Source organism: Syngnathus scovelli, unplaced genomic scaffold (assembly GCF_024217435.2).
Source record: "Syngnathus scovelli strain Florida unplaced genomic scaffold, RoL_Ssco_1.2 HiC_scaffold_27, whole genome shotgun sequence".
Classification (NCBI taxonomy): Eukaryota; Metazoa; Chordata; class Actinopteri; order Syngnathiformes; family Syngnathidae; genus Syngnathus; species Syngnathus scovelli.
Window position 1 is genome coordinate 435,224 of NW_026061362.1, and position 26,170 is coordinate 461,393.

At 49.6% G+C, this 26,170-nt stretch overlaps 2 long non-coding RNA genes across 2 annotated transcripts; both read left to right on the top strand.

The window, feature by feature from the left end:
* Positions 1-15,716: 15,716 nt before the first annotated feature.
* LOC125993176 (uncharacterized) lies at positions 15,717-18,076 on the top strand. The gene is made up of 3 exons (XR_011086321.1): positions 15,717-16,155; positions 16,302-16,378; positions 17,906-18,076. It is a non-coding gene; the product is annotated as an uncharacterized lncRNA (long non-coding RNA).
* A 4,342-nt stretch (positions 18,077-22,418) lies between these two features.
* On the top strand, positions 22,419-25,303 carry LOC137839940 (uncharacterized). The gene is made up of 2 exons (XR_011086340.1): positions 22,419-22,747; positions 22,828-25,303. It is a non-coding gene; the product is annotated as an uncharacterized lncRNA (long non-coding RNA).
* The last annotated feature ends 867 nt before the right edge of the window (positions 25,304-26,170 follow it).

The following is a 26,170-nucleotide window of genomic DNA, read 5'->3' on the forward strand; positions in this document are numbered from 1 at the left end:
GGTCTCAAGTCAAGATTTGGCAAAATACAATTTCAGCAAATCCAATTTTGCCAGGGAACAAAAATAGATTAAATAAACTAAATAAGTCTTCTTCCCATTAAATAAATCAGAAAAGTCTGTCTTGCAACCAGTCCTCTTCAAACAAGTAAAGTCTGCCCGTTTTGTGCCGTAGATTTTGTGTCTACGCCTAGTATTTATACAAAATCATAATTTAAACGACTTCATTCCTTCATTCACTTTGGAAATTTGGAATTGCAGCAAATCGAATTTTGCCAGGGAACAAAAATAGATCAATTAAACTAAATAAGTCTTCTTCCCATTAAATAAATTAAAAAAGTCTGTCTTGTAACCAGTCCTTTTCAAACAAGTAAAGTCTGCCCATTTTGTGCCGTAGATTTTGTGTTTATGCCTAGTATTTATACAAAATCATAATTTAAAGGATTTCATTCCTTCATTCACTTTGGAAATTTGGAATTGCAGCACATCAAATTTTGCCTGGGAAGAAAAGTAGATTAAATAAATTTAATAAGTCTTACTACTTCCCAATAAATAAATTAAATACGTCTTACTTGTTCCCACTCCTTTTCAAAAAAGTAGTTTAAAACGAGGGCCCTTCACTCAACCTTTAACCTCAACACCGCACGTCACATTGTGTTGTATCTGTGAATGTTGGTTGTGGCCAAATGATAGTTTTCTTTCATTCGTTTAGGTTCCACGGTGTTTGTTGGCTATATGTTTTCCACTGTCAGAAGGATGAAAATACAAAGTACAATGCTTGGACGTGGGCGACGACGCCACCGGTGAGTCCTTCCTTCCTATTTATTTACCTTCTAGGTGCTAGAGGCTAAGTGTTAGAAGCTAAGTGTTAGAGGCAACACAATACGAACAACACAACACAATACGAACAACTCAACCCAATATGAACAACTCAACACAATATGAACAACACAACAAAATACGAACAACACAACACAATACCAACAACACAATACAAACAACACAACACATTACGAACAACACAACACAATACGAACAACACAACGATACCGCACTGAACAACACGATACCGCACTGAACAACACGATACCGCACTGAACAACACGATACCGCACTGAACAACACGATACCGGACTGAACAACACGATGCCGCACTGAACAACACCATGCCGCACTGAACAACACCATCCCGCACTGAACAACACCATCCCGCACTGAACACCATCCCGCACTGAACAACACCATGCCGCACTGAACAACACCATGCCGCACTGAAAAACACCATGCCGAACAACACCATGCCGCACTGAACAACACCATGCCGCACTGAACAACACCATCCCGCACTGAACAACACCATCCCGCACTGAACAACACCATCCCGCACTGAACAACACCATGCCGCACTGAACAACACCATGCCGCACTGAACAACACCATGCCAAACTGAACAACACCATCCCGCACTGAACAACACCATCCCGCACTGAACAACACCATCCCGCACTGAACAACACCATGCCGCACTGAACAACACCATGCCGCACTGAACTACACCATGCCGCACTGAACTACACCATGCCGCACTGAACAACACCATGCCGCACTGAACAACACAATGCCGCACTGAACAACACCATGCCGCACTGAACAACACCATGCCGCACTGAACAACACCATGCCGCACTGAACAACACCATGCCGCACTGAACAACACCATGCCGCACTGAACAACACCATCCCGCACTGAACAACACCATGCCGCACTGAACAACACCATGCCGCACTGAACAACACCATGCCGCACTGAACAACACCATGCCGCACTGAACAACACCATGCCGCACTGAACAACACCATCCCGCACTGAACAACACCATCCCGCACTAAACAACACCATGCCGCACTAAACAACACCATGCCGCACTGAACAACATTATGCCGCACTGAACAACATTATGCCGCACTGAACAACATCATGTCGCACTGAACAACACCATGTCGCACTGAACAACACCATGCCGCACTGAACAACACCATGCCGCACTGAACAACACCATCCCGCACTGAACAACACCATGCCGCACTGAACTACACCATGCCGCACTGAACAACACCATGCCGCACTGAACAACACCATGCCGCACTGAACAACACCATCCCGCACTGAACAACACCATGCCACACTGAACAACACCATGCCGCACTGAACAACACCATGCCGCACTGAACAACACCATGCCGCACTGAACAACACCATTCCGCACTGAACAACACCATCCCGCACTGAACAACATTATGCCGCACTGAACAACATTATGCCGCACTGAACAACATTATGCCGCACTGAACAACATTATGCCGCACTGAACAACATCATGTCGCACTGAACAACACCATGCCGCACTGAACAACACCATGCCCCACTGAACAACATTACGCCGCACTGAACAATATTATGCCGCACTGAACAACACCATGCCGCACTGAACAACACCATGCCGCACTGAACAACACCATGCCGCACTGAACAACACCATCCCGCACTGAACAACACCATGCCGCACTGAACAACACCATGCCGCACTGAACAACACCATGCCGCACTTAACAACACCATGCCGCACTGAACAACACCATGCCGCACTGAACAACAACATGCCGCACTGAACAACAACATGCCGCACTGAACAACACGACGCCGCACTGAACAACACTACGCCGCACAGAACAACACGACGCCGCACAGAATAACACAATACCGCACAGAACAACACCATGCCGCACAAACAGTTTTAGATAATATTACGTCGCAGTCATGCGACGCGGACATGACGTCAATAGGCGGAACTCATGGCAAAATTATAATCCGTGGGCGTGGCTTGCAACAGGAAGTAGGAAAGCGGCAATGCTGGCAAACAAGACACAGCGGTTAGTAACACGACGACTAACAAGACAAATATTTTTGTTTTCAGCTTGCAACTTGACCGTCTAGAGCGTACAAGGTAATTACAACTCATTGTTTTGAAAAATATGTTTTTTTGTTGGCCTGAAAAGCGAGGCAGTGTGGCATTTGGGAGGAACGTCGAACTCGGCGTCTGCTTCCAGCCACAGCCTAATATGTTTATCACAAATATGTCACTAATATGTTTATTTGTTTATCACAACACCTTTGGACCTTCAGCAATCGATTATTTCCCTTCATCTACATAGAGACAGAACGATGGTGTCTTAAACATCTCATTCATTTCACCAAATAACTTCACGCAGGTGGATAACGGCCGTCTCGGTCACGCTATGTTGCGTGATGCAGTTTTGAAGAACCAAATGCATTTATTCAATGAATAAGTCAAGCTAGATCTATGTTCATGATGTTGTACGTTACGGTACCGATTGAAGTTGAGTCCGAAGCCAGTGGAAAACAGCGCTGCGTTTGTGCTCTCCAGGTACAAATGTTGTGATCTCTGACTGACGATCGGGCGAGACTCGAGTAAGAGATGTCCAAACGAGCTCCGGCAGGGCGGGTCAAGGCGGAGCGAACGGACGCCTTTCAGGCCGCCAATGACGAGCTGAGAGCCAAACTGATGGACGTCCAGTTAGAACTTCAGCAGGAGAAGAACAAGGTGAAAACCTCAACAGACAGACACTGCCTTCCTCCCTGCCTGCTTCCCTGCCTGCCTCCCTGCCTGCCTCCCTGCCTGCCTCCCTGCCTGCCTGCCTCCCTGCTTGCCTCCCTCCCGCCCTCCCTCCCTCCCTCCCTCCCAGTTTCCCCGATGTAGATTTGACATGCGTGTGCCATGACTGTGTCAGCCTACGTCAACAAATGCACCGAGGACGTCAGCACCACTAAGAATATCATCACCCGGGGCAACCAACGACCCTGGATGACTGAGGAGGTACGTCAAACGCTACGAGCGCGGAACTCTGCCTTCAAGTCTGGCGACATGGAGACACTGAGGACAGCGAGAGCCAACTTGAACCGTGCCATCAGGGTAGCGAAGCGAGACCACAGTCGAAAAATTCAGGATCGTTTCCACGACGCCAACAACACCAGGAGTATGTGGCAAGGCATACGGGCGATTACAGACTACAACTCACCCTCCCCCCCCGGTGGGTGAAGTTGATGCTGACTTTCTAAATGGTCTAAATAACTTCTTTGGGAGGTTCGAGGCACTAAACGGCACTCCAGCAGTTAAAACTGTCCCCCATCAGGAAGAGGAGGTACTCTGCCTTGACTCCGCCGATGTGTTGAAGACCCCGAGGAGAGTCAACCCCCGTAAGGCCCCTGGCCCCGACAACATTCCTGGGCGTGTGTTCAGGGAATGTGCAAGTCAGCTGGCTGGGGTCATCACAGACATTTTTAACACCTCGCTGGGCCAAGCCACAGTGCCAGCGTGCTTTAAGACTGCCTCCATCATTCCGGTGCCGAAGAAACCTCAAATCACCTCATTTAATGATTACCGGCCTGTTGCACTGACTCCGGTCATGATGAAGTGCTTCGAAAGGCTGCTTAAAGATCACATCGTTTCCAGACTCCCCCCATTATTTGACCCGTTCCAGTTTGCCGACCGGCAAAACCGCTCCACTCAGGACGCCATCTCCTCCGTTCTTCACCTGAGCCTGGCTCACCTGGAGGAGAAGAACACCCATGTTCGGATGCTGTTCCTGGACTTCAGCTCAGCGTTTAACACCATCATCCCACAGCATCTAGTAGGAAAATTGGAACACCTGGGCTTCAACACCCCCCTTCGCAACTGGCTGCTAGACTTCCTCACCAACAGACCTCAGTCAGTCCGGGTCGGACAGAACACCTCTGATGTCATCACCCTCAGCACAGGCTCCCCTCAGGGCTGCGTCCTGAGCCCCCTGCTGTTCACCCTGATGACACACGACTGCGTCCCCAGGTTCACCACCAATCACATCGTGAAGTTCGCAGACGACACAACGGTGGTGGGGCTCATCAGAGACAACAACGACCTGGACTACAGAGAGGAGGTGGAGCAGCTGGTGGGCTGGTGCAGAGACAACAGCCTGATCCTGAATGTGGAGAAGATGAAGGAGATCATCGTCGACTTCAGGAAAAACCAGCCTCACCACGCTCCACTGATCATCAACAGCTCAGCTGTGGAGGTGGTCAGCAGCACCAAATTCCTGGGGGTCCACATCACAGAAGACCTCACCTGGACTATGAACACTACGGCACTGATCAAGAGGGCACAGAAGCGCTTGTACTTCCTGCGGAGGATGAGGAGAGCCCACCTGCCCCCACCCATCATGAGGACGTTCTACAGGAGCACCATAGAGATCATTCTGACAAGCTGACTCTCTGTGTGGTGTGGAGGCTGCACCGCCTCCGATTGGAAGAACGTGAGGAGAGTGGTGAGGACAGCAGAGAGGATCATAGGGGCTCCTCTTCCCTCCATTCAGGACATTTCATCTCAGCGCTGCATGTCCCGTGCCCGTAACATCATCAATGACCCATCACACCCCCACCATGGACTGTTCTCCCTGCTGCCCTCTGGGAAGAGGTTTCGCACAATCCGCTGCAGGTCCACCAGGTTCTGCAACAGCTTTTTCCCTGCTGTCATCAGACTGTTGAACATTAGAACTGTTGAGCTCTAAACTGAACTCTGCATCACACATTCACAGAACTGTACTTTATGACACTACGGACCTCTATCTTGCACTATCTCGCACTACCAACTTTACTGAACTTGTGTAAACCCTTTAAATAGAAGTTTAATACATGGTTTAGCATTCCTCTGCACACTCTTGAATACTGTTTTGCCTACTTGCACTATTGCATAATTAGCACTGCTGCACTTTATACTTATTTGTAATATATATATATATACAGTATATGTATATATATATTTTCATAGGATATGTTACTTCTATTCAACTGCAATATCACTACTTTGTTGTAAGCCGTGTGCAACGAAATTTCGTTTTGTATGCACCATGTGCAGACAAGATGACAATAAAGTTTGTCTAAGTCATGTCAGGTCAGCTGTCTGGAGAGAGAGAGAAGTCAGGACCTGCGGGCGGAGCACCACCGTGCCACCGCCGCCATGACGGAACTCAAAAGCAAACTCCATGAGGAGAAGCAGAAAGAGTTAGCCGTTACCAGGGAGACATTACTGCGGCAGCATGAAATGGAGCTGATGAGAGTGATCAAAATCAAAGCTGGAGAGATCCAGCGACTGAATGCCTTGGTCCTCAGCCTGAGGGACGGCTCCATGGACAAGGTGATCCGCTCAATCCGTGTCTGACTATCCGCACGCCACGTCGGGCTCCGATGCGGCCGCTACCGTATTGTGTAGCTTGTCCCCAGTAAGCGTCGCGGCGCTCCGTTGCGGTCTCAACGGCCCGATGTGGCGCAATGTCTGCTCAGGTGAGGAGCGGGGGCGCTTTGCTGGCGGAAGTGGAGGAGACGCGGCGGTGTCGGGAGACCGAGCGGTGTCGCCTCCACCAGGAGCGCGGAAGAAGCCCTGGCAGCGGCCCAGCAGGCCTGGCAGTCCCGAGCGGCCGAGCTCCGATCGGCTCATCACCAGCATCGGGAGGAGCTCAGCCGAACCAAGAGAGACTGCGAGAGGGAGATCTGCCGACTGGTAGGACTGATCAGATGCGCGGTGCGTGGCTATGTTCCCAATTTCGTTGTATACCTGCAGTGCAATGACACCTAAGGCATTCTATTCTATTCTATTTCACAAGAAGAAAACGTCCGGTTGCTCGCTTCGCTTTTGTCACAGCAATGGTGTTCTAGTCGATTCAAGATAAAAATTGGCCGGTTGCTCTCTTTGTTTTTGTCACAATTCTGGCAAATGAGTTTGCCCGCCTGCCTGAGCGCTCCCCGTTTGTACATCCAGATGGATGAGATCAAGCTGAAAGACAGAGCGGTTAGTGTTTTGGATAAATCCCTGGGGCCGGCCACGTCCACCGCCTTCAGCTGCAGACTCAGGCTGCCGAGCAGCAGATCGCTGCCCTGAGGGATTCCCAAAGGGCGGGCCTAAACTACCCTGGAAGTGGGGTCAACGGCGCTACTAGCAATCCTCTTCATAGCGTAAGCCACCTCATCACACACTTGCAGTACGCATGACTTAGTTCGTTGCTGGAGGAAGGTAGTACAAAAATCACTTTTGAACTTTGAACGAGTGGTTGTTTGTGTGTGTTGCGGGGCGTTTTCAGTCTCAGGAGGATCGGGACACGCGAAGGTTTCATCTGAAAATCGCTGAGCTCAGCGCAGTCATCAGGAAACTGGAGGATCGAAACGCCCTGCTTTCTGAAGAGCGCAATGAACTGGTAATTTATTGACGGCACGCTTGAAGGTTTGCGCTACGTTTGATGCGCGCCATCCAGCGAGGCACCCATTGCGCTTGCTTATTAGTTGAGCGGTTGCCTGGTCTTTTATTGGGAGCCAAAGCCACGATTCCGTTCAAACCGATGCAAAAGGAATGGATACGTACTGGCCCGCGTGTTGTGCGTCTTTCGCATCCCGCACTTCATGCTTGCAGCTTAAGCGACTGAGAGAAACAGAAAGCCAGTTTCTGCCACTCCTGTACAAAAACAAACGCCTGAGCAGGAAGAATGAAGAACTCTCGCTGGTGCTGTGTCGCCTTGAAAACAAAGTGCGCTTTGTCACCCAGGAGAACGAGGAGATGGCAAGCTTGGTAAGTCGACGCGGACAACGGCGGCGTGCCAACAGAGTCCACTGCATTTGTGTTCCACAGAGAAGGCCTAGTTCGCTCAATGACCTGGAGCGCGGTTGCGGCCAGCAGGACGGTGAAATGGAGTTCCTTCAAGTTGTGGAGCAGCGGCACATCATCGACGACTTGTCCAAGGTCTTCAGGCAGGTGACTCGGTGCACGTACGGCAGCGCCGCGCTCGCTCGCTGTCGCCAGGAAACCTTTTCCGTCCAAAGCTTGGCCGGCGGCCGACATCCAAAAAATTGGCCCCTTAAATTCCGACCTTTCAAGCAGGAGCATTGTGCGCACGCGTTTGAACACGCTTTAGACTTGTTTTGCCGTTTTCAGCAGCTCAAAACTCCCGTTTTGTCAGCGCCTTTGCCACTCGCTGTGCGCTGAAAACGACGGACTCGCCCGGCTGCTCAGCCCGTCAACCATGAGCCGCGAGCGCGATGTCATTGTCCGTAGGCAGCTAGTGGCAAAATGAACCCTGTTAGAGTTGCGCTCGCTCCAACTTATTTTGCAAGAACCACACGGGAGACAAGTAAGTTCTTTTGGACACCTGCAGGTGGAGAGTCCATCCGTTGTACGAATGAAGTCTGACTCTCGGCGCCTGCACGAGCATTTTTATTAAGAGAAACAGGGTGGGTGTAAGAGTGGATTGAATAGAGAAAGCCCTTGACCTCTAGTCAAAACATAGCAAGGGATGTTTTACGACTTTGTGTAGGAAGGGATAAGCGATAGGGATAAATAAGGGATAAATAATATTATTTATTACAGGTTGCAGTCAAAGTCAAAGCAACATAATCATACGATAAAGATAATCTGGAAAACCCTGACACACCCTGTAGTTGTCACTTTTGGAAAAGACGAGCGTCCCTCCAATCATCGCCGGTGACGGGTTTTTCAGGCTCTGGAGACAGGAGCTCATGTCAGAAATGTCATCGTGAGTCGCGTTTGTTTCTACGCCGGAGCCGTTCGTTCCCTTTGCATCCAAAGAATCTCAAAGGCGGATTATTTGTGTCGACGGGAGAGAGATTTGCTGCTACGATACCGACGTCGAGAATCTCTGAGGAGGAACAAAGCGTGAGGTCCTGCAAGGTGAGTCTGTTTGTTTGCGGCTGCTTGGTGTTGCGCAAGATGAAATGGCCTTTTTCTCGCTATCGTTCCTCTCGTCGATTCATCGTGAGGTGTCGCTTCAGTTTGTTCAGAGAGATGTTTGCTTCCGCGCCCGCAGGTCATCGAAACATTTTACGGCTACGACGAAGACGTGTTGGTGGACTCGGACGGATCGTCCTTGTCTTTTCACACCGACAGAACCCCCGACACGGAACCCGAAGAGGTAGCCCGCCATTTCTGCCAGCGTATTGGCGCCAAACATTCCTCTTCAGCCTGGAATCGGACTCGTCCTTGCGTCGCGGGTGCTTTGTCGCCGGTCTGACTGATTCTGGTACTAGTGCTGTGTTGCATTGGTGTGTGCATGAGGAGGCGGAGCTTCGCTACCGCCAGCTGACGCAAGAATATCAAGCGCTGCAACGAGCCTACGCTCTGCTAGCCCAGACCAGCGGAGGGGACTACGACGCCGAGAAGGAGATCAAGGTGGCGCCCCTTCCCGCAACCCCCGGCCGGGTCGCAGCCTCCCCGTTCTCACCCAGCCTCGGGTGTTCTCTGGTCTGAAAGGAGGAGGAGGAGCCGCACCTCTTTCAATAAGGTGCCCCCGGCTTCCCGGTAACGGGTTTGTCTTAGCCGGGTTCGGAGATTCGTCCGTAATCTAACCACCCGAGTTAAATTAACTCCACCGGAATCAATCTAATTTCTGTACGACGCCAATCCCTCTCAAGTCACCCTAAGCTCAAGCCGAGTAACTCAATTCGAGGCAAGACTTCGAAGTGACCGCATCGTATTGATGGCTCCCCGCTAATGTTTGAAGTTCTTATTATGTTACGGATATTTTTAGATGTCTTTGTTAAGACCTCAGGGATTCGTTTGTATAGCGCACCCTAGCACTAGTTTTGCCGAAGTAAATGTTGATATGGGTCCGTTCTACTTGGTCGCTCAAGCAGCGAGCCGACCAACTTGTTTATTCGAAAGAGAATCGAATTAATAAAAGTGTGACAATCAAAGTCAAAGTCAAAGTCAGCTTTATTGTCAATTTCTCCACATGCCAAAGACACACAAAGAAACCGAAATTTCGTTCCCCCCTATCCCACGGTGACAAGACATGGCTCACAACAGACAAACAAGTAAACAAGTATAACAAAAGCGTGCTGAATAAATAATGAATAACTAACACAACAATAAATAAATAAATAAATAAATAAATAAATAAATAAATAAATAGGAGGAGCAGAAAAACAGGAGCGTACAGCAGACATTCCCGAAAATAGCGCAACAGTGCCGCACGCTACGCAGAAGGGGGTAGCGAGTTCAGGGCCCTAACAGCCTGGAGAAAGAAGCTGTTGGCGAGTCTGGTGGTGCGGGAGCGCAGGCTCCTGTACCTCTTCCCAGAGGGCAGAAGGTCAAACAAAGAGTGCGCCGGGTGACTCACATCTCTGGCAATCGAGGTTGCCTTGCGGGCGACATGGGAGGTGTAAATGTCCTTCAGGGAGGGTAGCGAAGCACCAATAATCTTACCAGCCGTATTCACTATGCGCTGCAGGGCCTTCAAGTTCTGTTCAGTGCAGTTACCACCCCAGACAGCGATGCAACTGGTGAGGACGCTCTCAATGGTGCCACGGTAAAATGTAGACAGGACTGCCTGAGGAGCACATGCACGCCTGAGCTTCCGCAGGAAGTACAAGCGGCGCTGAGCTTTCTTTGCCAGTGACGAGGTGTTTTCGGACCAGGAGAGGTCCTCACTCATGTGCACCCCCAGGAACTTGGTGCAGCTCACCCTCTCCACCACAGCACCGTCGATGATCAGCGGCAGGTGTGTTGTGTGACCCTTCCGGAAGTCAACAATCATTTCCTTGGTCTTATTGACGTTCAGCAGGAGGTTGTTGTCCCTGCACCACGTGGTCAGAAGGTCAACTTCCGACCTGTACCGAGTCTCGTCGCCCTTCGTGATGAGACCCACCAGAGTCGTGTCGTCAGCAAACTTCACTATGCGGTTGTCGCTGTAGGTCGCAGTGCAGTCATGCGTCAGCAGGGTGAAGAGCAATGGACTGAGCACGCAGCCCTGGGGGGCTCCTGTGCTCAGCGTGATGCTGGCGGAGATTTTGTCGCCAACACGCACCATCTGAGGCCTCTGACAGAGGAAGTCCAGTATCCAGTTGCAGAGGGAGGTACTGAGGCCCAGCTCGTCGAGTTTGCAGATGAGTCGCTGCGGCACAATGGTGTTGAAGGCAGAGCTGAAGTCCACAAACAGCAACCTCACATATGAGTCCTTTCTCTCCAGGTGGGTGAGGGCCGAGTGGAGGGCAGAGCAGATGGCATCCTCAGAGGACCGCTTGGCACGGTACGCAAACTGGAAAGGGTCAATGGTGGGGGGGAGAACGGACTTGATGTGCTCCATGACCAGCCGCTCAAAGCACTTCATGATGATGGGCGTCAGTGCCACAGGGCGGTAGTCATTGAAGCAGGACGGTGCAGGTTTCTTTGGCACAGGAACGATGGTGGCAGCCTTGAAACACGAGGGGACGATGGCCTGCTGCAGGGAAACGTTAAAGATGTCCGTGAAGACACCCGACAGCTCCCCAGCGCAGTCCTTCAGCGCTCGACCCGGGATGTTGTCAGGGCCCGCCGCCTTACGGGTGTCAATAGCGGCAAGCGCCCTCCTCACACCGTCGGCAGAGAGGCGCAGGGGCTGCTCGTGTGGGGGGGGAGTGGACTTCAGTGGGCAAGTGCTGTTCTGGGCGTCGAAGCGAGCAAAGAAGCGGTTCAGATCGTTCAGCAGACGGACGTCGCCCTCACAGCTCCTCGGCGCGGGCTTGTAGTCCGTGATGGTCTGAATGCCCCGCCAAAGGCTACGTGCGTCCTTGCTGTCCTTGAAGTGGGTGGAGACCTTGCACGAGAACGCCTTCTTCGCTTCTTTGATGCCTCGGGACAGGTCGGCCCTCGCTGTCCTCAAGCCAGCCTCATCCCCCGCTCTGAAAGCCTTGTCCCTGGCCCTCAACAGTCTGAGGACAGCCCCCGTCAGCCACGGCTTCCAGTTCGCGCGAGTGACGACGGATTTTGAGCAAGTCACATCATCGATGCACTTTGTGATGTAAGAGGTAACAGAGTCAGTATACTCCTCTATGTCCGTCCAATCGTTGTAGGTGGCTGCCTGCTTAAATAAGTCCCAGTCAGTGGTGTCGAAGCAGTCACGAAGTGCATCGGAGGCACCCTCAGGCCACACTCGAACCTGCCTCCGAACCGGCCTGGATGCCTTTACCAATTGTCTGTATGCGGGCAAAAGCAAAACGGTGAGATGGTCAGAAAGCCCCAGATGGGGGAGGGGGGTGGCTTTGAAAGCTCCCTTTTGCGCCGAGTAGACTAGGTCCAGGAAGCTGTCTCCACGTGTCGGAAAGGGAACATGCTGGTGAAGCCTCGGGAAAACAGACTTCAGGTTGGCATGATTGAAGTCTCCAGCGAAGATGGTGAAACCGTCAGGGTGCGCTGTTTGCTGTTCACTGACAGCCTGGTACAGTTCACCAAGCGCCGCGATCCTGTCTCCTTCGATGTTGGAAGGCGGGATGTATACCGCGACTAGCAGAATCGCGGTAAATTCCCTCGGCAGATAAAAAGGACGGCACTTAATGATCACAAACTCCACAAGCGGCGAGCAGTGCTTACACACCACCACAGAGTCCCGGCACCATTCTTCTCGGATGTAGACGCATATTCCACCTCCACGCGACTTTCCCCCTCGTACAATGGCACGGTCCGCCCGATAGCACGCTAGCCGCTCCAGATGCACTGCAGAGTCCGGAATGTTGTCACTCAACCAGGTCTCGGTGAACACGAGCACACAGCAGTTCCGCACCGTCCGGTTCGTAGACCTCAGCAGGCGAACGTAATCCATTTTGTTGTCCAGCGATCGAACATTCGCCAGAAGAATGGAGGGCACCGCCGGTCGCGCTGGGTTGGCCGCCAGCCTGGCCCGGACGCCTCCGCGCTTGCCCCTCTTTTGCCTCCTCGCACACCGTTTCCGACGGGTCCCAACCGGGGGAGGAATAGCGGGTGAGGTCGGCGACGTTTCAGGACGTAACAGTCCGAGCGCCTTTAATGTCGACGCGTCAAAGTCCAGAACGCCGCAAAACCCACTTCAATAATAGCATTTAAGGAGAAAATTAATGCACTTTACGTTATCAATTCTAACTTCTTATATGTAGATCTAGCACTTAACTGTCGGAGTGCTTCACCCCACTTGATTGCTTTAAAAAGAATAACAACTTTCTTAAAACGAATAAAAATGTCTTACTCTATTTAGATTTGCCCAGTAATTAATTTGGAAGGCAAGTCTATTTTTCGATCGTGTCCTGTTTAACTTTTGACGCGGCCCGACAAAATTAAGAACTGGGCCGCGCCCGACGGACAATCGAAATACTTTTATCCTTCACCAACTCAAATGATCTATTTTAACCATCGTCGTTATTTTATTTAGAGGAAGTAAATTTTCAAACGAATTCACTTTTGACGAAATTCACTCTTCCCTTAAATATCTACGAAAGTTATTTAATTCTCTAACATGTTCGGAGTTACTTTTTACGCGGCCCGTCAAAAGGGGAAACGGGCCTGCGCCCTTCAAATAATTAAATTACTTTCAGTTCTACACCAAACCGATAATCCGATTCAAACACTTCCGTTAATTTATTCAGACGAAGCAAACTTTCAAACGGATTGAAATTCACTCGTGTCTCAAATAACTACGAAAGTTATTCAATTCTCTAAAATTGTCTGATGTTACTTTTATTTATTACGGTCCTATGTTATACCATAATAACCCCCCGCACATTAATCAAATTGTCAAATCAACCCCGAACCATCGATTGTACATTCAGTACAAATCAGCGCACAACAAAGTAGATGAATATACACAACACATTTATTGAAGAAACATGAAATAGAATTACAAATCTTAATCACTCCAGAAACCGAACAATTTCACCCACTGATACCCGTGTTAATAAAATCATTCAATCCCAGAACAATTCGATTGCAAAACACAGTTCATGAAAGAGGGAATCAATTTTTAGCCAAGCAAAGAAATCAAGAAGTAAAAATCACATTTGTGCTTCTCCAAACAATTTATGTCACGCCACTATTCTCATAGTGACGGGTCCCTTGATCGAATTGACTAACAATATTGCTTTAAGCTGTTACAGAATACATTTTTAGCCAAGCAAAGAAATCAAAAAGTAAAAATCACATTTGTGCGTCCATGCGTGACTCACAATCCGACACCGTGTTCCTGTTTTATTTCTATTTTAACTTGCTTAGCTTATTTTGGCCCCTTTTTTGGTCTCATGTTTTGGTCTGGCGCCATCTTTTGGACAAATTTGGAATTTCAGCTCTGCCAATTTATTCCTGTGAACAATCCATATTTTACCATTTGCACCATCTCTTCCCCCCATGTTACATGACAGTAGAAATGGGTCACTATCAAAGCAGAGTAGCAGATCTGGAGTCAGCGCTGAAGCAACAAGGACAGGTAAGCTTATCAATGAGCACACCTTTTTCTCAGACAAAATAGCTACATTCTTCAGTCACTCATTCGTCTGGCATTACTGGACCAACCCCCCCCCCCCCCCCCCTGAACGTGGCTGGGAAAATGTGGAGAAAAGCAAATGTCATTTTCCAGTCAACCAAAGAATTTGTGGATGAAAATGACACAACATTCCAAAGCTGTCCACGCGTTTGTCTCTTCTAGAATGTCAAGTGGGTGGAGGAGAAGCAGCTGCTGCGTCAGAGCAATCAGCAGTTGGCCGAAAAGGTGACGGAAAGAAAGGCGCTGGGCGGAGTCGCTTGGCGTCACACCCGTCCGGAAGCCCCGCAGATGAGGTCTGACTGTCTTTTCAGGTCAGGCGGATGGAGGCGGAAGAAGCGCGTCTGAAAGAGCACATCCAGGATATCCGAGACCAAAACGAACTGCTTGAGTTCCGCATCCTGGAGCTGGAGGTTGGGAAGACTCGCACAAGCGTGTTGAGGCCAGAGATGTGACGGACGGACGGACGGACGGATGCATGGGGGGGGGGGGGGGGGTTGTGCGTGTTGGCTTCACTTGAGTTCAATTTAGTATTTTTGTCAAAAGCGCATGTGGTGAAATTCCACAAAGTAGGATGGGCAAACACATTCCAGTAAACTATTAGTGTCAATTGGGCTCTCGAAATGGCAGGGAAAAGATGCACAGCAAAACGAAAATATGTAGATGAACACAGGACGTTTTTATCAGAGTGGGAAAGTTTCTATTTTTTGTTGAACGTGATGGCAAACCATTCTGCCTGATACGTCAGACCTCAGCGCATTTCAAAGATTCAAATCTTCAGCGCCATGCACTTCAGCTCACTCCATGCTAACATTGATCAGGCGTCGAACCCGCAACATCATGCTTAAGAGGTGGACATGCTAACCAGTGCGCCATTATGTCAACGCATAACAACTGTAAATCTACTAAACAAAACAGCGGTTGCTATATGACATCTGCCGCGTGTGGTCACGTGACAGACGTCACGTGATGGGCAGAACTTCCGCCGGAATTCAAATCCGCGGGGAGAGTTAACTTGTTTAAAAGGGAGTGGGCAGAAGAATTATTTAATTTATTTAAATCTATTTGGAGTGTGCGCCATTATGTCAATGCATAACAACTGTAAGTCTACTAAACAAAACAGCGGTTGCTATATGACGTCTGCCACGTCGTGGTCACGTGACGCGGACGTGACGTCGACGCCTACTTTACATCCCACCGATCACAGGACCCCTCGGCTGCATAACCGCGCCCCCTTCCCAACCAATCGGATTTGCTATACGCGAAAACTACGCCAATGGGCGGAACTTCCGCCAAAATTTAAATCCGTGGGCGTGGCTCGCAACAGGAAGTAGGAAAATGGCGATGTTGACAAAGACACAGCGGATGGTAACATACGACTAACAAGAGAAATATTTTTATTTTCTGCTTGCAACTGGACCGTCCAGAGCGTACACGGTAAGTACAACTAATCGTTTTTAAAAAGAAGTACTTTTGTTGCCCTGAAAAGCGAGTGAGTGTGGCGTTTGGGGGGAACGTCGAATTTCGACGATTCTTTCTGGTCAGCGGTTGTAAATGATTGCGTTGATTAAAAAAGAAAACTTGATGTAACTCTACTTTTAACTGCCGTTTCAGATAAGCGGGTATTACGTCGCAGTCATGTGCCGCGGATATGACGTAATTGGCTGAACTTCCACCAAAATTCAAATCTGTTGGCGCGATGGCCGTGAGCCACTGAGCAACGACGAATATCAACAGAAATATCTTTATTTTCTGCTTGCAACTGGACCGTCTACAGCGCACACGGTAAGTAACACTCATTGTGTTTAAAGAGATTTACGTTTGTAATAGCAACGTGTAGCTGAGGCGCTAGCAGAAGTGTAGCCGCGTTGCGTTGTACGTGTGAATATTGGTCCAGGCGAAATGTTAATGTTTAATTTCATTCCTTTAAGTTCCACGGTGTTTGTTGGCTGCAAGTTTTCCACTGCAAGAAGAGGCTCGTATCATTGACCAGGAGTGAGCTACAATGGTGAGTAGCCATAACATTTATGTTAAACACTTCCTATTTCATGTCTAACAGTACTTGATTTAACAAATAACCATAAATAAATACAGTGTGGGCACTGAAGTTAACATATGTGATTATACTGCCTAATCTGTCACCGAGTATATTGTTGCAAAGTAATATAAGATCCAAAGTTGTAATTCAGAATAGTTTTCAAAAGAAGGCCATTAGAATTATATACAAGTCTGATTACCCTGAACATAACAACAAGCTATTAATTAAATCACAAATTCTTCAATTCAAAGATTTGGTAGATTATCAGAATAATAATGTCTAACAGTAATTGATTTAACACATCACGATAAGTAGATTGAGTGTGGGCACTCTCAAGTTAACATATGTGATTATACTGCCTAATCTGTTACAGAGTATGTTGTTGCCAAGTAATGTAGAATAGATCCAAAGTAGTAATCCAGAATAGTTTTGAAAAGGCCATGAGAATAATAAACAAATCTGATTACCTTGAACATAATAGTTAAGTGTTGAATATGTCCTATGAAGTCAAAATTGGGCACCATCATGTGGTGAAATTTGGAATTGCATCACATCCAATTTTGCCTGGGAACAAACAGATTAAATAAATCTTAGTCTTAAATAAGCCACTCCTTCTCAAACAAGTAAACTCTGCCCATTTTGCGCAGTAGATGTTCTGTTAATATCTAGTATTTATACAAAGTCATAATTTAAATTGCTTTCAACCTTAATTCATCGCTTCAACCAACATTACTCGCTCTTATTACCAACTTGTATCGATTTAACTAAGCGTTTAATACTTCCTATCAGGTCTCAAGTCAAGATTTGGCAAAATACAATTTCAGCAAATCCAATTTTGCCAGGCAACAAAAAGAGATTAAATAAACTAAATAAGTCTTCTTCCCATTAAATAAATCAGAAAAGTCTGTCTTGTAACCAGTCCTTTTCAAACAAGTAAAGTCTGCCCGTTTTGTGCCGTAGATTTTGTGTCTATGCCTAGTATTTATACAAAATCATAATTTAAACGACTTCATTCCTTCATTCACTTTGGAAATTTGGAATTGCAGCAAATCGAATTTTGCCAGGGAACAAAAATAGATCAATTAAACTAAATAAGTCTTCTTCCCATTAAATAAATTAAAAAAGTCTGTCTTGTAACCAGTCCTTTTCAAACAAGTAAAGTCTGCCCATTTTGTGCCGTAGATTTTGTGTTTATGCCTAGTATTTATACAAAATCATAATTTAAAGGATTTCATTCCTTCATTCACTTTGGAAATTTGGAATTGCAGTACATCAAATTTTGCCTGGGAAGAAAAGTAGATTAAATAAATTTAATAAGTCTTACTACTTCCCAATAAATAAATTAAATACGTCTTACTTGTTCCCACTCCTTTTCAAAAAAGTAGTTTAAAACGAGGGCCATTTACTCAACCTTTAACCTCAACCCCGCACGTCACATTGTGTTGTATCTGTGAATGTTGGTTGTGGCCAAATGATAGTTTTCTTTCATTCGTTTAGGTTCCACGGTGTTTGTTGGCTATATGTTTTCCACTGTCAGAAGGATGAAAATACAAAGTACAACGCTTGGACGTGGGCGACAACATCACCGGTGAGTCCTTCCTTCCTATTTATTTACCTTCTAGGTGCTAGAGGCTAAGTGTTAGAAGCTAAGTGTTAGAGGCAACACAATACGAACAACACAACACAATACGAACAACTCAACACAATATGAACAACTCAACACAATATGAACAACACAACAAAATACGAACAACACAACACAATACCAACAACACAATACGAACAACACAACACAACACATTACGAACAACACAACACAATACGAACAACACAACGATACCGCACTGAACAACACGATACCGCACTGAACAACACGATACCGCACTGAACAACACGATACCGCACTGAACAACACCATGCCGCACTGAACAACACCATGCCGCACCGAACAACACCATGCCGCACCGAACAACACCATGCCGCACTGAACAACACCATGCCGCACTGAACAACACCATGCCGCACTGAACAACACCATGCCGCACTGAACAACACCATGCCGCACTGAACAACACCATGCCGCACTGAACAACACCATGCCGCACTGAACAACACCATGCCGCACTGAACAACACCATGCCGCACTGAACAACACCATGCCGCACTGAACAACACCATGCCGCACTGAACACCATCCCGCACCGAACAACACCATCCCGCACTGAACAACACCATCCCGCACTGAACAACACCATGCCGCACTGAACTACACCATGCCGCACTGAACAACACCATGCCGCACTGAACAACACCATGCCGCACTGAACAACACCATGCCGCACTGAACAACACCATGCCGCACTGAACAACACCATGCCGCACTGAACAACACAATGCCGCACTGAACAACACAATGCCGCACTGAACAACACCATGCCGCACTGAACAACACCATGCCGCACTGAACAACACCATGCCGCACTGAACAACACCATGCCGCACTGAACAACACCATCCCGCACTGAACAACACCATCCCGCACTGAACAACACCATCCCACACTGAACAACACCATGCCGCACTAAACAACACCATGCCGCACTGAACAACACCATGCCGCACTGAACAACACCATCCCGCACTGAACAACACCATGCCGCACTGAACAACACCATTCCGCACTGTACAACACCATGCCGCACTGAAAAACACCATGCCGCACTGAACAACACCATCCCGCACTAAACAACACTATGACGCACTGAACAACACCATGCCCCACTGAACAACACCATGCCGCACTGAACAACACCATGCCGCACTGAACAACACCATGCCGCACTGAACAACACCATGCCGCACTGAACAACACCATGCCGCACTGAACAACACCATGCCGCACTGAACAACACCATGCCGCACTGAACAACACCATGCCGCAATGAACAACACCATGCCGCACCGAACAACACAATGCCGCACTGAACAACATTATGCCGCACTGAACAACACCATCCTGCACTGAACAACACCATCCCGCACTGAACAACATTATGCCGCACTGAACAACACCATCCTGCACTGAACAACACCATCCCGCACTGAACAACACCATCCCGCAGTGAACAACACCATGCTGCACTGAACAACATTATGCCACACTGAACAACACCATGCCGCACTGAACAACACCATGCCGCACTGAACAACACCATGCCGCACTGAACACCATGCCGCACTGAACTACAACATGCCGTACTGAACAACATGACGCCGCACTGAACAACACCATGCCGCACTGAACAACACCATCCCGCACTGCACAACACCATCCCGCACTGAACAACACCATGCCGCACTGAACAACGCCATGCCGCACTGAACAACATTATGCCGCACTGAACAACATTATGCCGCACTGAACATTATTATGCCGCACTGAACAACACCATGCCGCACTGAACAACACCATGCCGCACTGAACAACATTATGCCGCACTGAGCAACATTATGCCGCACTGAACAACACCATCCCGCACTGAACAACACCATGCCGCTTTGAACAACACCATGCCGCACTGAACAACACCATCCTGCACTGAACAACACCATCCCGCACTGAACAACACCATCCTGCACTGAACAACACCATGCCGCACTGAACAACATTATGCCACACTGAACAACACCATGCCGCACTGAACAACACCATGCCGCACTGAACAACACCATGCCGCACTGAACAACACCATGCTGCACTGAACAACACCATGCCACACTGAACAACACCATCCCGCACTGAACAACACCATGCCGCACTGAACAACACCATGCCGCACTGAACAACACCATGCCGCACTGAACAACACCATGCCGCACTGAACAACACCATGCCGCACTGAACAACACCATGTCGCACTGAACAACACCATGTCGCACTGAACAACACCATCCCGCACTGAACGACACCATGCCGCACTGAACGACACCATGCCGCACTGAACAACACCATGCCGCACTGAACAACACCATGCCGCACTGAACACCACCATGCCGCACTGAACAACACCATGCTGCACTGAACAACACCATGCCGCACTGAACAACACCATGCCGCACTGAACAACACCATCCAGCACTGAACAACACCATGCCGCACTGAACAACACCATGCCGCACTGAACAACACCATGCCGCACTGAACTACACCATGCCGCACTTAACAACACCATGCCGCACTGAACAACACCATGCCGCACTGAACAGCACCATGCCGCACTGAACGACACCATGCCGCACTGAACGACACCATGCCGCACTGAACATTATTATGCCGCACTGAACAACACCATGCCGCACTGAACAACACCATGCCGCACTGAGCAACATTATGCCGCACTGAGCAACATTATGCCGCACTGAACAACACCATCCCGCACTGAACAACACCATCCCGCACTGAACAACACCATGCCGCTTTGAACAACACCATGCCGCACTGAACAACACCATCCTGCACTGAACAACACTATCCCGCACTGAACAACACCATCCTGCACTGAACAACACCATGCCGCACTGAACAACACCATCCCGCACTGAACAACACCATGCCGCACTGAACAACACCATGCCGCACTGAACAACACCATGCCGCACTGAACAACACCATGCCGCACTGAACTACACCATGCCGCACTTAACAACACCATGCCGCACTGAACAACACCATGCCGCACTGAAGAGCACCATGCCGCACTGAACAACACCATGCCGCACTGAACTACACCATGCCGCACTGAACAACACCATGCCGCACTTAACAACACCATGCCGCACTGAACAACACCATGCCGCACTGAACAACACCATGCCGCACTGAACTACACCATGCCATACTGAACAACATGACGCCGCACTGAACAACACGACGCCGCACAGAACAACACGACGCCGCACAGAATAACACAATACCGCACAAAACAACACAATACCGCACAAACAGTTTTAGATAATATTATGTCGCAGTCATGTGACGCGGACATGATGTCAATAGGCGGAACTCACGGCAAAATTATAATCCGTGGGCGTGACTTGCAACAGGAAGTAGGAAAGCGGCAATGCTTGCAAACAAGACACAGCGGTTAGTAACACGACAACTAACAAGACAAATATTTTTGTTTTCAGCTTGCAACTTGACCGTCTAGAGCGTACAAGGTAATTACAACTCGTTGTTTTGAAAAATATGTTTTTTTGTGTAGCCCTGAAAAGCGAGGGAGTGTGGCGTTTGGGAGGAACGTCGAACTCGGCGTCTGCTTCCAGCCACAGATGCCAAATTTCGACGATTATTTCGACTGGTCAACAGTTGTAAATTATTGCGTTGATTAAAAACTTATCCTCGGTTATCCGTGGCTAAAACACCACAACCCTGCAATAAACTGGGAGTCAGGGGAGATAAAGGGGTGGGCATCCCAGTGCCAAGTATCGTGTGTCAAACCGAACCCTTCGATCGAGTCCCCATGCACTTCTCCCTCGGACTTTGCGTCTCCTGAACCAGAGTTCAGAGCTCCGGATCTAAACCAAGTACCCAAATGCTACCATCAACTTGCGGAGGTATTTAGCAAAGCCAAGGCGAGCTCCTTACCACCCCACCGTCCCTACGACTGCGCCGTAGACCTATTGCTCGGTGCTTCGATCCCCAAGGGGAGACTTTATTCCCTTTCGGGCCCCGAAAAGAAGGCCTTAAATGACTATATTGACGCGTCACTTAAAGCGGGTCTGATCATGCCGTCATCATCGCCTGCAGGGGCCGGGTTTTTCTTTGTGGGGAAGAAAGACGGAACCCTGCGCCCCTGCATAGATTACAGTCCCCTCAACCAGATCACTATAAAGAATCGGTACCCCCTCCCACTCATGTCGGCCGTGTTTGATCAGTTGCAGCAGGCTCGGGTATTCACCAAGTTAGATTTGCGTAACGCGTATCACCTCATGCGCATTCGGGAAGGTGATGAGTGGAAGACGGGCTTCAACACCCCCCGGGGACACTTTGAATACCGGGTAATGCCGTTCGGCCTCACCAATGCCCCCGCGGTCTTCCAGGCCATGATCAATGACGTTCTGAGTGATTTCTTAGACCACTTTGTTTTCGTTTACTTGGATGACATCTTAATTTATTCACCAGATTTGAGGACCCATGAGAGTCATGTTAAGTCGGTCCTGCAACGGCTCCTGGACCATCGACTTTATGTAAAGGCCGAAAAGAGCGAGTTCCATGCAGAAACGATATCGTTCCTTGGCTTCATCATAGCCCCAGGGAAGGTCCAGATGGACCCAGCCAAAGTAAGCGCGGTGACCCAATGGCCGGTACCGGATAGCCGCAAAAGAGTGCAGCAATTTCTGGGATTTGCTAACTTTTATAGACGATTCATACGAGGCTTCAGCGCCACCGAGGCTCCCCTGCACGCTCTCACCTCCCCGACAGTTCCGTTTCGCTGGACGGCGGAGGCTGAAGCCGCCTTCCAGGAGCTGAAGAGGCGGTTCACCACCGCTCCAATCCTTACCTTGCCCGACCCATCTCGTCAGTTCGTGGTGGAGGTTGATGCCTCCAGTCAGGGAATCGGCGCCATCCTGTCTCAGAGATCCCAGGTCGACAACAAGCTCCATCCATGCGCCTTTTTGTCCCGACGGCTGACCCCCGCGGAGCAGAACTATGACGTCGGAGATCGGGAATTGTTAGCAAATTCAAAAAGGCTCTTGAAGAATGGAGACACTGGCTGGAGGGAGCCCAACACCCCTTTCTGGTTTGGACCGATCACAAGAACCTGCAATATATCAAGGAGGCCAAGCGATTGAACTCCCGCCAGGCTTGTTGGTCCCTCTTCTTTAACCGTTTCCATTTCACGTTGTCTTACAGACCGGGGGCCAAGAACACCAAACCTGATGCGCTGTCACGCATCTACAGCCCAGACCCGGTGTCCACAGAGCCAGAGCCCATTCTCCCCCCTCACTGCGTGGTGGGAGCCGTAACCTGGCCCATAGAGGACTTGGTGAAGCGGGCAAACCACGATGATCCACCCCCTAGGGGAAGTCCCGAGAATAGACTGTTTGTTCCGCCCCAACTACGATCCCAAGTGATCCACTGGGCGCACACCTCCCGGCTCACGTGTCACCCGGGCGTGCGAAGAACCCTGCACGTCATCCAACAAAGATTCTGGTGGCCCTCCATGGGGGCGGACGTCCGGGAGTATGTTGCAGCCTGTTCCATCTGTGCGCGGAGTAAGAACACTCCGGGCCGCCGTGTGGGGTTGCTGCAGCCTCTCTCCATTCCCTCTCGACCATGGGCCGACATCTCTGTGGATTTTGTCACGGGACTGCCGGTGTCTAGCGGTAAGACGACGATACTCACCGTCGTGGATAGGTTCTCCAAGATGGCCCACTTCATTGCCCTGCCCAAATTACCTTCGGCCAAACGTACGGCAGTAGTTCTCATGGACCACGTCTGCAGGATTCATGGATTTCCTCGGACGTCGTGTCAGATAGGGGCCCCCAGTTCGTGTTCCGCTTTTGGAGGGCTTTCTGCAAGCTTATAGGGGCCACCGTGAGCCTCACTTCGGGCTACCACCCGGAAGCGAACGGCCAAGCAGAACGCATTAACCAACAGCTGGAAATGGGCCTCCGCTGTTTGGTAACCCAGAACCCCTCGTCGTGGAGTCAAAACTTGACCTGGGTAGAGTACGCCCATAACTCCCTTCCCATCACGGCGACCGGGATGTCCCCCTTCATGTGCGTCTTTGGATACCAGCCCCTGCTCTTCCCCGACAGCGAGCCGGAGGTGTCAGTTACCTCGGCGTGCGCCGTGGTGAGACGCTGTCGGCGCATCTGGGCAGCGGCAAGGGCCATACTGGTCCGCCAGGGCGACAGGGTGAAGAGGATGGCTGACCGGAGACGTCGTCCGGCACCTGTCTACCGGCCCGGCCAGCGGGTCTGGCTGTCCGCCCGGGACCTTCCCCTCCAGGTGGGCTCCAGGAAACTGGCCCCCCGTTTTGTAGGGCCGTTTCCGATCTCCAAGGTCGTCGGTCCAGCGGCTGTGCGACTCCGTCTGCCTCGGTCCCTTGCGGTGCATCCCACCTTCCACGTCGGGAAGGTCAAGCCGGTTAGGGAGAGTGGGATGGTGCCGGCTCCCGCGGCACCCCTGCCTACGCGGACGGTGGGGGGTGGGCCTACCTACACAGTTAAGAAGTTGCTGGACGTGCGCCGGAAGGGCCGGGGCTGGCAGTTCCTGGTGGACTGGGAGGGTTACGGGCCAGAGGAGCGGCAATGGGTGCCGCGTAGCTATATCCTGGATCCCGGGCTACTAGATGACTTTTACGCGGCTCACCCCGATGCTCCGGGTCCGTCTGGGATCCGGCCCTAGAGGGGGGGGGTTATGTCATGCTGTCATGTGTCGTCCGGATCACTTCCTGTTTTATTGTGTGATTTTCCTCTCGTTCCAGTCGGTGTGTCCTTCCCCTGTGCGTCCGGTCACGTGAACCCCTGATTCCAAGTGTGTGCACCTGCGTCAATGACCAACTGTCTTCACCTGTGTTCCCCTCCTGTGTCCATATAACCCGCGTCTTTCCCAGTATCCAGTGCCAGTGCGTCTTGCCTTGTAAGAACACTAGCGATCACGAAACCCTCGAGTTCCACGTACAAGCCTTGTTTGAGCGACTTTGATCCCCGATGTTAACTTGGTTACATCGCTATCTTGTTTTTGTATTTCCCTCGGTTCGAGGTGCTTTGATTTCCCCTTTTTCTCCCTCGGTTCGAGGCGCCTTAGTTTTCCCTTTTTTCCCTCCTATTGAGGCGTTTTTTGTTCGACTATCAGTGGAGACAATAAAAGCCTTTTTGGACATTGAAGTCTCTGCATTCGAATCCTCTCCCTGCTCTGCACCTGACATAAACTAAAAAGTGGTTGAAAGTAAAAGTTTACACTATCAAAAAAACAATACTTACCTGGATAACCTGAAACAGAAAAACACACAGTTATACTTACCTATGCCGAGTTCACATATTCACACCCAATCGGTACCTGCAAGAAAAGAGCAAAAACAACAAGTTAATAAGCTAAAATGAGTAGATGGAAAATTATCCGGAACGAAACGCAAATTGCTGACATGAAACACATATAAGGACCGCTCGGAGCAGGAAATTCAGTCTCGATGCGGCCATGAAGGAGGAAACAGCTCCACATGCAACAAAACTAAATTTAACTTCCATTCCCGTGTGCCAGACCTGAGGAAGGCACAAAAGATGCCGAAACGTTGTCGATGGCCACACGGAGGAAATAAAAGGGAGCGCAAACTAGCGCCGATAGGAAAACAATTAGACGCAAAATTATAATTTACCCACGCTCTACCCAGATAGGAGAGCGGATGGATGCCGCACAGAGCAAGATGCTCTCGCTCCACCCAGATAGGGGAGTCGATGAATTAAGTGCGAGGTACGACTAATTTGACCGCAAATGCAGCTGTCAATCTATCATGCCAAGTCGAGACTCATTTATTACATATATAACAAAGGCGACCGGATAGGCAAAGTGCAAACGCAAAAACAAACAACAAATACAAAGCAAATACATGTTTATTAAGCCCAACTTGGCCTGACCAGCATGGCTGGCGCAGCCACGACGGACAGGTTGCTCTGGGGCTGGATGTGGGACGTGGGCGTGGATGGACCAGGAGCGAGCTACAATGGTGAGTAGCCATAACATTTATGTTAAACACT